This window comes from Neophocaena asiaeorientalis, unplaced genomic scaffold, assembly GCF_003031525.2.
Source record: "Neophocaena asiaeorientalis asiaeorientalis breed wild unplaced genomic scaffold, Neophocaena_asiaeorientalis_V1.1 scaffold299, whole genome shotgun sequence".
Classification (NCBI taxonomy): Eukaryota; Metazoa; Chordata; class Mammalia; order Artiodactyla; family Phocoenidae; genus Neophocaena; species Neophocaena asiaeorientalis.
This window is the reverse complement of record NW_020172626.1, coordinates 3,225,355-3,239,454: the sequence shown is the minus strand read 5'-3', so window position 1 is coordinate 3,239,454 and position 14,100 is coordinate 3,225,355.

Genomic DNA, 14,100 nt, shown 5'->3' with positions numbered 1-14,100 from the left:
AAAATTTTCAAATATGTACAAAGTAAAAACAATAATACAGTGAACTCCCCTATACTCATCACTCAGTTTCAACAATTATCAAAGATCTGCTATTCTTGTGTCATTTATATCTTCATTCTTCATTTGATTATTTTTTCCATTACTTTATTATTTTCCATTACCTAAAATTGTCAAATGTTACATTTGCCTTCTCCAGCCAGTTTTTTATTTTCCTGAGAAGTAATATAATTCTAGCAAAAAGTTTATTTATTTTTGGCAACCTGAGTAGACTGTTTGAAAATGGATGTACAATTTCTGTTAGCTTCTTTGAGGTGATAGAATAGTTCATGGCTCCACCATGACTATTGTCCTCACCTCCGGAGTCCATAGTTCAAGTCCATAATTCCCCTGAGAAGCTCATAACCCAAAAGTGCATACAAGATTCTTACAGCTCAAAAGCAGTAAGATGTGGATGACAGATGCAGTGTTTCAGCAAGACGAGGCAGAAGAGGAAAGGTACTGTTAATTAATAGAAGGATTTGACTGCCAGGCTAAGCATTTTGAAGTGCAGTAGAAAAGATGTTCGATGAAGAAAAAGTATTTGGGGGTCAATGAGATCTAGTATTTTCTTCTGGATTTCTCCACTAGTATTTTTGCATATTTGTCTGTTCTAGATTCGGTGTCTACTTTGTAGAACAAACGTGTCCTCTGCTGCAGTTTGCCTCATATTTAACTTGAAACACACTTGCCTGATCTCCCGTTATGGCACCACAGAACAAGAATTAGTTTATAATAATAAATCTCTTATGAATGTCAAGTGTCACTGTGATTAGTAAATACAGTGTTGGGGACAGAGATCTGTTGGGAGTGGAAGGAGAGCCCCACTATCCAGCAAAGGGGCTCCACCTGCCTGGCTCTGGGTGGGGGTGGGTAGAGTATGGGCCTGCTTCGGACAGTTCTGACATGGTACTTATTCCCTTACCTTGTCCCTCCCCTCCCCACCTCCCCCGTCTACTGCTGCAGCCCTCTCACCTGCCTAGGACTTTCATGCCATCCTTTGGCTTCTGAAAACTTGATACAACCTAATACTTCATGTCTGCGATGGACTTTTGATGGGGCCACTTAGCTGGGCTACAGTCTCCAGTTATACAATCAAACACTACTCTAGGTGTTGCAGTGAGGTATTTTGTAGATGTGATTAAAGCCCATAATTACTTGACTTTAAGGGAGATAATCTGAAATAATCCAGGTGGGCCAGATTCAGCAGCTGAAAGGCCTTAAGAGCAGAGCTGATGAAGAAGAAATTCCACCTTTGGACAGCAGCTTCAGCCTATACAGAGAGCTCCAGCCTGCCCTTCCTGAGAGCATGTCCTATGGATTCCAGACTTACTGAACTGGCCTTCACCAGGATCTAATCCAATGCCTTGTAATAAATGTCTTATATATTATCTCCTACTGGTTCTGCTTCTCTGGTTGGACACTGACTGGCACAGTGTTCCACAGTTTGCCCCAGATTGTATTTGGTCCTGGAGCAGAGCTAGAACTTGTATGTGAAAGTTAGGGCAGCCTCATAATCAAGAGATGGTATGGCAATCTGTCAGAGAAGATGTAGGAGCAAATGATTTTACAATTTTACAGCTAGAGAGTCCTGCCGATCCCAAGTGGGATTTTGGCACAGGCGATAGTAAACTCTGCTGCCAACTACATAAGAAAAAGGAGCAGAGACAGAAGAGGGAAGGCCTGTCATTCACAGACCACTTGCTAGGGAGACACATTTTTGCAGAGACTGCTGCAAGGGCAAGAAAACCACCAGGTCCTTGAGCTGTCCCCAGTCTGAATTACCTCTGCCAGAGGACCTCCCTCTCTTTAGGAGGCTTTTCATATCCATTAGACTATCTGATCACGTGAGCCACGCACAGTTGACTCTGGGAGTCCAGGAATCCCTGTATTTCCAGATCTAACTCTGGAATTTAAGAGATAAAGTCGAATTAGGGAGAAGAGAACAAGAAAGCAATGTTAACTGGTTGGCATTAACATTTGCCTTTGGGAAACATTTTTAGGTCCATGAAGTAAAAGAAATAAGTACAAGCTTGAGAGCCACCCATACTGAGACCTTTAGCAAACTTTCTAAGCAAATCCACTCAGCTTTCCCATTTGTGGGACAGAGACAATACCTACCATAGGCTTTAGAGCAAACAAAGTATGTTAAGTTCTGGGCACATGGAAATGATGTTCCATAAACCTTAGCTCCCTTCTATATGCACAGACTCACAGGGAAAATAAAACGGTTGCAGGAGCCCTAAAATGAAGATCTCCAGCATCAGAGCCTATTCCTTCTTTCCTGTATATGTCTTTGCTAATGTTTTCTGATGATGTTTGAATTCATATTATGTTCTTCCCTGTTGTCTGAAGACAAAAATCATTTTACTTTCCACTCTGGTGAAAAGTCACTAGATTCTGGGTGCTCAGTAAGCATCATTTATCCAAATACGTGAGGATTGCAATACAGTTTTGAAAAACAGATACATAGGGCTTTCCCAGTCTCCTGAGTCAACGAAAGAGTCAGAAATAGATTCTAAAACTGCTGATCCATTGTCCTGTGGTCTGCTAGCTCAACGAATTTTTCTTTTAATACCTCTATATGTAATTAAGTGTTCAGTTCTTCAATCATGTAGTTTCCCTCTGCTTGTAACTTTTTTGCTGATGGCCAAGGGCATTAACTCCTTCCTTCCTTAGGCAGTAGAGCCTTGGGAAAAAACTCAAAGAGAAACTCTATAACCCTGGGAATGCACCACAAAAATGTAACGAAGGAGACGTTTATTGGCTAATGATAGAAAGAGTTACCCAGCAGGTTTGAAACTGAAGATGGGCCTCTAATCTCAGTGATACATCAAATACAAAAGTTAACGTTTCCAAATTCCTAGAAATATCACATTTCCTTATAGTCTTCCGCTGCTTTATGTTCCCTAGAGATTGTTTTTCCCTATTTCTTAAAATGAATTTGCTTTTCTCCTGAGGAGCTTCATAAAGTTACAGAATTGTTTCACAATAGAAAAAAATTCTCTGAGCAAGAGGGTGAAAAGAGCAATATATCATATCCCAAGTTGTGTGGAATTCCTCAATATGTGATAGGAAAGTCAAGACATAGATACACAATGGATTCTTATTTTCCGTGTTCTCCTCCAGTGGAAAGGGGCTCAAGCTCCAACTCAGAGCACATTCAAAAGTGTGTTGTGATCATGCTAGGGAGGAACCTGAAAACTCGGCCAAAGTGAGTTAATCCATTGTTGAGCGGTAGGTGAACTAAGGGGTGAATCAGCAGTTGAACACTTTTGAGAATTTTGGTTGATTCTAGTGGTCACAGGGTTGGCTACTTTGTCCAAAACAGAAAGGGAAAAACTAAAAATGTGTTCCAAGTGGATGGCTATAGGAAAGCTTTTCTTCCTTTGTTGGTGTTTCTGGCATTAAGTCTTCACCTCTTTTAAGCAGCGTGGACTGGTTGGAACTGGAGGCAACACAAAACCCTCCCTCCCCAGTGAAACCAAATTTGCCAGCTGTGGAAGTGATTATGGTCCCTGTTGCTAAGACTCCCTCTGACCAGTGGGAAGAGATCATTAGATCTAAAGTTGGCCTTGGGCCTGGCCTTGAATAGCAAGCAAATGGCAACATTTGGTACCATTCCCTTAGTGTTTCTATTTCTATTCACAGTACAAAATGGTTTTTTCAGCAGGATATGAACAATGATACGAAAGACCCAACATACTTGCTCTATTGAAAAATTGGCCATGAAAATTAAAAGCAGACATGTGTAAGGAAATTAAAACTAGAACGTATTAGGAATGCTTTCGGCAAAAGCAATAGAAAACCCAACTAAGAGTAACTTAAGCAATAAAAACATTGAATTAGCTCACATAATAGGCCTGGAGGTGGGTGGGCAGTTCCAGGCTTGGTCTGAAAGCTCACTAATATCATCGAGGTACTACTCTCCTCCTATCCTTTCTGCCCTACTGTCCTCAGCATGTTGGCTTTTAGCTTTATGGTCATAAAATGGCTGCTGCAGCTCCAGTCATCATGACCTTGTTCTAGCATCCCAAGCAAGAAAAAAGGGACAAGAGCAAAAAGCTATTTTCACCTAGGTCTAATTTTTAGTCCCAACAGAATCTCCATTATATCTCTTTGATGAAACTAAACGTCACATTCACACCTAGACTGGCTAAGGGGCATAGATGGGCCCAACTTATTATACCAGTGTTCATTAACCAGTCGTGACTTTTATTCCCCTGGGTCTGAGGAGGGGTGTACTTTCAACGAGATCAAGGGGCTCCACTTACTACCTGAATAACATCTGGAGTTCTTTTAGGTAGGAAGAATGATTGCAAGGCAATCACAATCACGAGTGTCTGCCACAATCCGTCCTCCCTCTCCCATCAGGCTGAAAAACAAGGTGGAATAGTACACAGTTGATGCCTCTAAACTTATTCAATCCTATACCCAAAATTAAGAGTACTGGACTCATTCCTTTTTTTTTTTTTTTCCAAAGAATTCCTAAAATAAAGATCACACAGTTCCTTTCAGGAAAATTTTTCTGGGACTAATCTTTTTTTTTTTTGAGATATTTCGCAGGCTCAGCGACCATGGCTCACAGGCCCAGCCACTCCGAGGCACGTGGGATCTTCCCAGACTGAGGCACGAACCCGTGTCCCCTGCATCGGCAGCAGGCGGACTCTCAACCACTGCGCCACCAGGGAAGCCCCACTCCTTAGGATTTTTTAAAAATTCATTTAAAAATATGAATTGACATCAGTGGTCAGCCTTGTTTAGCAAAGTTCAACATTTTTGAAACATACAATTGTGAATTTTTTAAGAAAACGGGAGGTCTATTTGAAATGTGGTTGAATAAACGTGATATTTGTTGCACTATGAAATGCTGACAAATGACACAGCTGAAATGTTGCTCTATTTTTCTCAAAGGACTCTGTTCTGTTTCTCGATGTAGGTGATGTTTTGGGGAATGTTTTCAGGATGTTTAGGAATTTTTACTCAAAAATAAATTTGAGGTGATTCTAACCAAACTCTCTCTCCAGAGACAATTTAAGTTATTTTTCCTTATCTCCTTATAGAGTATTTAGTTATGTGGCATAGAAATTGGAGATATTTCTTCCTAGGTATGACTCATAGTTAGTTTTTTCCACAAAGCATTGTACTTTGTACATTAAAAATGTACTTTGAGAAATCTCTATATGTCCAGAAATGCCATAGTTTTTTTTTTTTTTTCTGACAGTCATTTAACCTGTGGGGTAGGGAGTACTATCTATAAAATTACACATGTGAAAATGAGTTTCATTGCTTTAAAATTGCAATGCAGAAAACTTAGATTATCTCACAACAGAGACACAAAACTGGTGTTGACAAACGTAGTAAAGGAAATTAATCTTGTGAAACTTTTGGAATTCTTATTTTTAGAATACCTGTCTGAGAACCTTTAAGATATTTTTTAGATTCTTTGTTTTAGTCATGGAGCAATACAGCAAGCATTTAGGAGCTTGGATTTGGGGCAAACATATAAGTTCAAGTTTTGCTTCTATCAGTTACTACTTGTCTAACCTTGGGCAATTTGATGAATTTCTTTGAATCTAAATCCCCTCATCAGTTAAATGGGATTAAAAATTGTTAAAGCATAAGTGTTTATAAAGATAAAATAATTCTCATACAAATATAAAATGAATGCATATCAAAGATTTTTAACTCATTCATTAATGAGCAAAATGTTTAACTGTTGTAACTGGCACAAAGGAGAATCCACATACACACACACACACACACACACACACACACACATGTGCGCACATTTCCACCAAACTTTATTTACATTTCAATTAACAAGAATCATTTGCATTGCATCAGTTTTCTACAACTTGCCAAGTTGTAAAATAACTCAGACAATGAAAGAGGCAGATAACCCACCCACCTGGAAGAATGTGCTAGATGGGACATACTACCTAAGGCATCCATTGACTGCTTCTAGGGAGAATGAATGCAATCAAAAATATGAAGGCAATTTTGGACAATAATCGGGTACCTGAGTCTGAAATCAAAGATCTTCTGATTTGCAACAGCTTGGCTTTTGAGAGTAAAAGATTTTCCTAAATTCCAAACACTTCCTTTAAACATCAAGAAAGGGTCTTTAAACACCAAGAAAGGGTCTTTAAACAAGAAAGGAGAGCACACTGGGTGCGGTGTCATTTTCTCACTCTTTCCAAGTCTGAACCGAGGAGGCTGGAGATAAAGGGAGAGGAAACCAAGACTGTGACTGAACTTGTTCCTTGATACTCGCCTCAGGGTTGTTACCTACAAAGGGCAAGAGAAGCTCCAAGATGGAGTTCTGGATAAGGATGCTGAGAGCAGAGGAGACTTTGACTCCACTTCCCACCTGGAATTCTGCAAGGAGGCATCCTCACAATATTTCCAACTTTTGTTTGGGGTGGTTGCGGTAAAGAAAATGTGGCAGTGTGAAATATGCAGGGTGAGAGAAAGCCCAATATAACAACCTCCGTCCCCGATGCCCTAGACCTGGCTTGGGGGACATCCCACAGGTGTGTATCCCCACACACACATTTGGGGTATCCTCAGTGCTGGGTGAGGAGAGGAAGGTGCAGAGGACTCAGATCTCCAGAACCTGGGGCTCAGACAGCAGGAGGTGCTGGCACTGCCCACAGGCAGACGAAGCCAGGTACAGCAGCTGCAAGACACTGCAGGACAAAGGCCAGAACCATCGTCCACAGGGGAGAAGACATCTCAACAGAGACCAGAGAGAAAAGAGGCAGCATCCCGGCATCCAGACAAGGCCCCATACACACACTCAGACACTCAGACAACCTCCTGAGGTTCCTAGAGAGAGGAGGAAATTCAGTATGAAGTTTGACATTTCCAATAACTGAGCCTGAGCCCTGAGTAGATTATTTACCGCAAGTGTCTATACTCCAGCCCACAGTGACTGAATCGACCTGAACTGGACAGCTTCAGTTATTTCCACTATGGCGTTAGGCATTAGGCACAACAGAGACACACGTGAGACCGCACATCGCTGATGTTTTACCAAAATACTATGAATAAACCCATCCTCCCCAGTAACTTACTCGCATTTTGTAAACACTTCATCTCACCCTCTTTTATATAATTATTCTTTATATAAGTATTGCTCTCTTACTAGATTCTGGTGAGGCCCATAGATTCTGGCCAGACATGTTTTATGCATCATTTTGTAACACCTACCCTGTACATAGGTGCTCAATAAATATTTATTGAACTGAGTTATGGGTTTTTTTCTGAAATTAAAGTTTCAGTATTTCTTTTTTCAGTGGATAAATGTATTTTCCACTCTGCAACAATTTCAGAGCTAAAAGGATATTAATGGTTTTAATTTTATTTCTATCATGTATCTTCTTTTTTACTGAGGGACAGCAAAGTGATTCAGTATATATATAACCGAATCACTTTGCTGTACACCTGAAACTAACACAGCATTTAAAATATGTATATATATATATATGTATATATATTCTTTTTCAGATTCTTTTCTATTATAGGTTATTACAAGACATTGAATATAGTTCTCTGTGCTTATCATGTATTTTCTAATTGCAAAATCATTAAAGTGTATGTGTATACACTCATACATGTATACATATGTGTATATATACGTACATGTGTGCACATACCTATATAGTGATGGCATCACATGGCTCTTCAGTGGCTTGATTTCTCTGTATTGACCAGTGTGCCTTCACCATACAGGCCATGGTCATGGTCTTGTACTCTGCTGGGGTATTTGAGCAAAATCATGCGGGCACCCACGCCTCTCCTGAAGCAGGAGAGCACCTGGCTCCCTTTTCATGCAGCTGACCACGGTCGGGTTGCCGCCAGCCACGACACACTAAACCTCCATTGAGCTGTCAAAGTTGTTTTATCCTGCATGGCTAGATCATTTTTTCCCCTGACATGTTGAAATTAACCCAGAACTCATCATTGCATAAAGTCGCTGAATTGTTCTTTCCAATAGACATTTCCTTTTACTTAACAGTCTTGTTTTTACCTGCCTGAAATTACAGTGTCTGGCATATAGAGGTGCAAGCTGCATGAGTACAAGGACGACAGAAGCGTGCAAATCTCAGCATTGCAGAGTGGCTGCTTGGCCCATGCTGCTATCTGGCCCCAAGGACAAGTCCCTAAGTACCTCCTAGGAAGAGGACCTGCTGGCCAAGATGTTGCTGTGAGATCCCAGAGCATGACGTCAAGTGCTACCCCTCTCTCCTGTGATATCTTCCCATTCCTGGTGACTCTTGCCTCACTACTGATTCTGCACGCTGACTCAGCGCCCTTGCTCTGTTTGCTGACACTGGTCATTCCTCTTTTGAACTGTTCTCCACGATACTTGACTGCATCCTGGTAAGCATTATCCTGCTCCACCCGACGTGTCTCCCACTTGCTAAAGGTGGTCTCAGGCTGCAGAGGTGAGTACCATCCTGGCTTGCCTTTAACTCACTCTCTCCCCGGATACTTATGAGATGTCCAAAGTGATAGCTCTGTTCATTGCCAGCCAAGGGAAGATTTCATGACCCATTGTGTCATCTCTCCCTGACAACCAATTCTAATGGCACTTTTTAAGCATTCGTTAAGAATGTGCTTAAGTGTGCCTTACCAGACAGCCTGAGGTATCACCAACTTTTGGTGGACTGTTCTCAACACGTGTTAATGGATTGGTTTTTTTGTCTTTTTACTCTGGGTGGCTAAAATGTGAACTTTTATGACTACTGAAAAATTTTGAGCCTTTGTAGTCCAAAATATGGGGTCTTCATAAAATCTTCCTGACTTTTAAACTGCAACAACTTAAGTTTAAAGTGCAAAATAATGTTTAAACAGCATTCAAAACAGATTTATTAAAGTTTCAGACCATATAACACAACTCTGCACAACATACTCTTATTTCAGATTCTATTACAAAAGATGGCTACCATACATGGGGAGGTTTTGCTGGCCCCCTTGGCTTATAGAATTTAAGTGCAGGCCAGCTGTGAGAAGGAAATTCACTGCTTACAACCAGGAAGATGCAGATGGTTTATATCATTCCTATAATCTAAATTATTAAAGTTAAAATGTTTAAAACAGCACCTGGACTTTATAAAACCTCTGTGCTACAGATAGATTCCAAATTGTTTAGCAATACAATCATAATGGCTTATGTTATTTTCTAAGAAATTTTCTTTTGAAATTATATTACTGTTTGATGCTTCCCAAAGTTGATTTGTGGGCAGGGGTCTAGTCTGAGAGGAATCTGCTTTTATTTTTGAGTGATAGCAACATGAAAGAAACATATTTTTACCTCTTTTGCCTTTTTTGTCTTTCAAATTTCTCAGAAACATCTAAACTTTAGAACACCAGGCAGTCCTTCTAGGTTGAGCTCGATGAGAAAAGCAAATTAGAAAATGTTCTCCAAAATGTAATAAAGTGGTTTGAAAATGTCAGACTACTTATATGAAATAGAAGGCTGTATCGGTTAAAACAATAAAGATTTGGGCCCAGTTAATTACAGCAAATTAAAAATTTCACCAATGGTTACTCCCTAGATACGAAGGCAGAAACAGTCAATTTAGATAACCAGTCAATTTGGACTTTTAAAAAATTAAACAGAACATTTGATTTTGAAATGGTTGCTGGACAAATTCTTTTCAGTGTCTATCTGGCTTTCTGTGCCCAAAAGGTCATGAATCGTGTGTGCAAAAAAACTATAGGGCAACCAGTAACTTACCTAGGTAATACACATTACACTGAACCCCAAGTCTTCACTTGTAGGAGCACAGACTCAATAGAGGTTCTATCAAAATAGTGAAAAGAATACAGAGAGATGTGCTGTGGGACTCTTTTGAAGCCAGTTATTTTCTTTTGCATAATTTACTCCAATTTTGTCAAATTCATATGAAATTGACTTTTAAATAAATAAAATGATAGGAGATAGTTCTGGCCAATTAACTTTCAAAAAGATTTTGTTGTTTTTGTTTTTGCCTTTGTTTATAACTCTTTATACAACAGAATAGGGTCTTTACTTCTTGCGTAGGACCATTCAGGGTCTCATGCTCCTAATTCTGGACTTGAGTTCTTTTTCAAAACACCATATGTATATGTGAAATGTAGGTGATGAGGCTGAACATGGACTGTCTCCAGGGTACAGGATGAGAGTTGTTTTGTTTTTACATATTCTATGTTACAAGTTTCTTTCCATCTTGTTCCCTTCTTTACTTTAAAAATGAATTGCAATGTACTATCAATTATATGAGACTCTCAAAAAAAGATGCTTGCCTGTCATATTATTAGTATATATATATATGTATCTTTATACATCAATTTTTAGGTTGCATAATCAATTTTACCAACATTTTATTCTCTTAACAAATCAAATTCAACCTATGGAAGCAACCTCTCAAGACTGTCAGCTGAGAGTACACAAAATTTGCAAAGTACCTAAATTAGAATTTTGTTGCCAATATTTGAACAGCTGCAGGAGGCACACAGAGAATATGTTGTTATCACAATTTACTTACTTATTCGTGCCTAAAATACTGGTTCCAAAAGAGTTTAGGGCAAAATGGGATGTAGAGCCTTCTGATTAGAGATGAAACTATTATTCCATTTGCAAAACTACCAAATGGGACAGAAGACAAGCAGCCTATCAAATAACAGAGTGGTAGAGCTCAGGTTGAACTTCCCCTGTGTTCGTTTCAACATCATCCATCGTATAATCATCGAGAGCCCGCTGGATGCCAGATAAGTGCTGGGTACTGGGAATACGAGGGTAAACAAGACATCATTCCCACCTTCCAGAACTGCAGGAAGAATGGGTGGATGGATAGATAAATGGGTAAATCACTATCAAATATGGTAGCTCTGGAGTTAGAAACATTAACTTGGTGAGCACACGTGTGTATGCGTGCACACACACACACACACACACACACACAGTCTACCTGGTCTGCCTCTAAATCTAAGTGTTTCATACACTTTAACCACAGTGTTCTTCAAAATGCAAATCCAATTACATCATCATTGCTCACCCCGATTAAAATCCTTTTATGGTTTTCTACTCCTCTGAGAATAAAAACAAAACTCCTTAACATGGCAGCCTGCAAGACCCCAGATCACCCTGCTCTGGTGTCCCCCTGTGTCCTCTTCACTCTAAGCGACTTTATACAATCTATTGATAATACATACATACCATAATAGTCACTCTTTACCTGTTTAAAGTGAACAATTTAAAAATTTTTTGGTGTATTTAGAGTTTTACAAACATCATCACAGTCTAACTTTGGAACATCTCCATCACCCTATAAGGAAACCTTACCTCCATTTACAGTTATTCCTTGAGGCAACCCCTAATCTACTTTCTATCCTTACATTTTTGCCTTTTCTGGACATTTTATGTAAATATAACCATATAATATGCATCCTTTGGTGACTGGCTTCTTTCCCTAAGCATTATATTTTTGAAGGTCATCCCTGTTGTAAGCATGTATCAGTACTTCGTTTCTTTTTATTATAGAATAGTATTCTATTGTATGGATAGACCACATTTTGTTTATCCATTTCTCAACTGATGGACATTTAGGTTGTTTCTATCTTAGGAATATTATAAACAATGCTACTCTGAACATTCGTGCACAAGTCTTTGTGTGGGCATATATTTTTGCTGCTCTTGGGTAGATATCTAGAAGTGGAATTGCTAGGTCATATGATGTCTGTGGGTTTTTTTGTTTATGAAAAACTGTTTTCCAAAGTAGTTCCACAATTTCATGTATTCCCACCAGCAGTGTACAAATGTTGCAGTTTTTCCACGTTCTTGTCAACCCTTGTTACTGTCTACCTATTATAGCTATCTTTGTGGGTGTGAAGTGGTATCCCATCATGGTTTTGACTCACATTTCCCTAATAACTGATGAAGTTTAACATCTTTTCTTGTGTTTATTGAATATTTGTATATCTTCTTTGGAGAAATATCTATTCAAATCGTTTGCCCATTTTTATTGGGTTGTCTTTTCATTATTGAGTTGTAAGAGCTCTTTATATGGATACAAGTCACTTCTCAGATATAAAATTTGTGAATATTTTCTCCCATTTTAAGGGTTATCTTTTCACTTTCTTGATGGTGTCTTTTGAAGTGCAAAAGTTTTTAATTTTTGCAAGTTCAATTTATCTATCTTTTTCTTTTATTCTGTGCACTTTTAATGATTTATCTAAGGAATCATTGCGTAACTCAACTCTGGCTTATTTTTACTCTCTTCTTTTTGTTGTAACCCCTCCCACCCCAACCGTTGTACATGCTATTCCCTCAGCCTAGAACACTCTTATCCCCCTCTTCCTCACCTATTACCTTGAATCCATCCTTCAGCTCTCAGCACAAACATTACCTCTTCAGAAACGTCTTCCTTGACAAACCCTTCAGTAGGTCAAATGCCTATTGGATCATGGCATGCGAAACTCACTTCCATAGCACTGACTGACACAGGTAAAGATTTTCATTTGCTTGGATGATTATTTGATGAATATTTGTCTCTCCCACTATAAACTTCTCAAAAATTTTGTCTATTTTTGCTTACCATTATAATCCTCACACCTAACACTCTTCTTGGCACATAGGAGGTACTCGATAAATATTTCTTGAATAAATGAATAAACAATAAATAAATGTCTTAGAACGATTTCACTGGGAAAATGTCATTTGAACCGGATCCTGAAGGACGAGGTAGGAGTTTAACCAGCAAAAAAGGCAGAACAGGGAACTGCAGGCAGAAAAAATAAGCATATACGTACAAACGAGTTAGGAAATGGTAGAGAATGATGAAAGGGCTTGGCACGATGAGAAGTTCATTAAGACATAACACACATTCATGCACACGTGCACGCATGTGTATATTTGTATGTGAAGGTCTAAGCAGCTGTGCAGGGAATGGCAAAAGATGATGGATGGGATGAGATGTTTCGACGTATGTAGGAGAGTGACTGGCAGTAGTCTGAGAAGTGGGGAGAGGGAACTGGAGTGAGAAGAGCCTATATGTGCACAGAGAGATCTGTGAAGAGGTTATGCAGTGTCCTAGAGCTCCTGCCTTCTCTCTCTCGCCCCAGCATCTTGGATACACTAACGGAATGCATTGTAACTCCCAGGAGTTATGCTTTGTCAAAACGGTGTCAAAGAGAAGAATCCAAAAGGAGCCTAGTGACGGAATGTTAAACACCATGGCCCCTGTTTAGGGGAGACATTTTGGTTAGTAAGGCTCTTGTGTCGTTCAGAGTACAACCTGTAGGGAACAGGGGCCATCCCTAGATAGGAACAAGAATATTCAGGTTATCCTTGACTCTGCTAGTTCAGTGTTCAACTCCACAATGCAATTTACAAACGGCAAACTCAGACACATTTTAAGGGCCCACCTAACGAGGAACTACAGTAATCCCGAGAAAGTTGAGCTTTGATAGCAGAACTCTGCACAAACTAAATCAATCCACCAAAGGGACTGTCACATGGCAGTCTGTAGAATAATTTGGGGAATCACATATTTCCACACTCTGTCTTTGTTTTTGTTTTTTAGATCATGTTTTTAAAAAAGTTGTGGAGTTTATAGTTTTAGCAAAAAGAAAAGATTGTGTTTACAAAGTGTTTAATCCTTTCCATTTGCACTCTGGCAAAACTGTTTTAGGTTTACCTTCTTAAATTGGATTTTTTTTGGCTCTTTGCAATGATTTATTTATGTTTTTGTTGTTTCTATTAGCATTTTAAGGACTGGATTTTTAAGGTGCTTAACATAAAATAAACTCACATACTGGTAAGTTTGGAGCCCAGCAAAATTTTAAAACCACGTGTTCACAATGAAACAGGGAGAGCTTTGAAATTCACAAATCCAAGCTAAGCTTGGGATGAAACCAGAAATGTTGCAGAAATGTCTCTGTGTTCCAGAGTTGGAGTCTGTGTGTACTGGTTTGCCTTCTTTCACTTATGTGATGGAAAATCCCAAAAGCTACCAAATGAGGCCATATGAAGAAATGAACACCTCCTGAAGTTAAAGGTTTCCATCGAGTCTC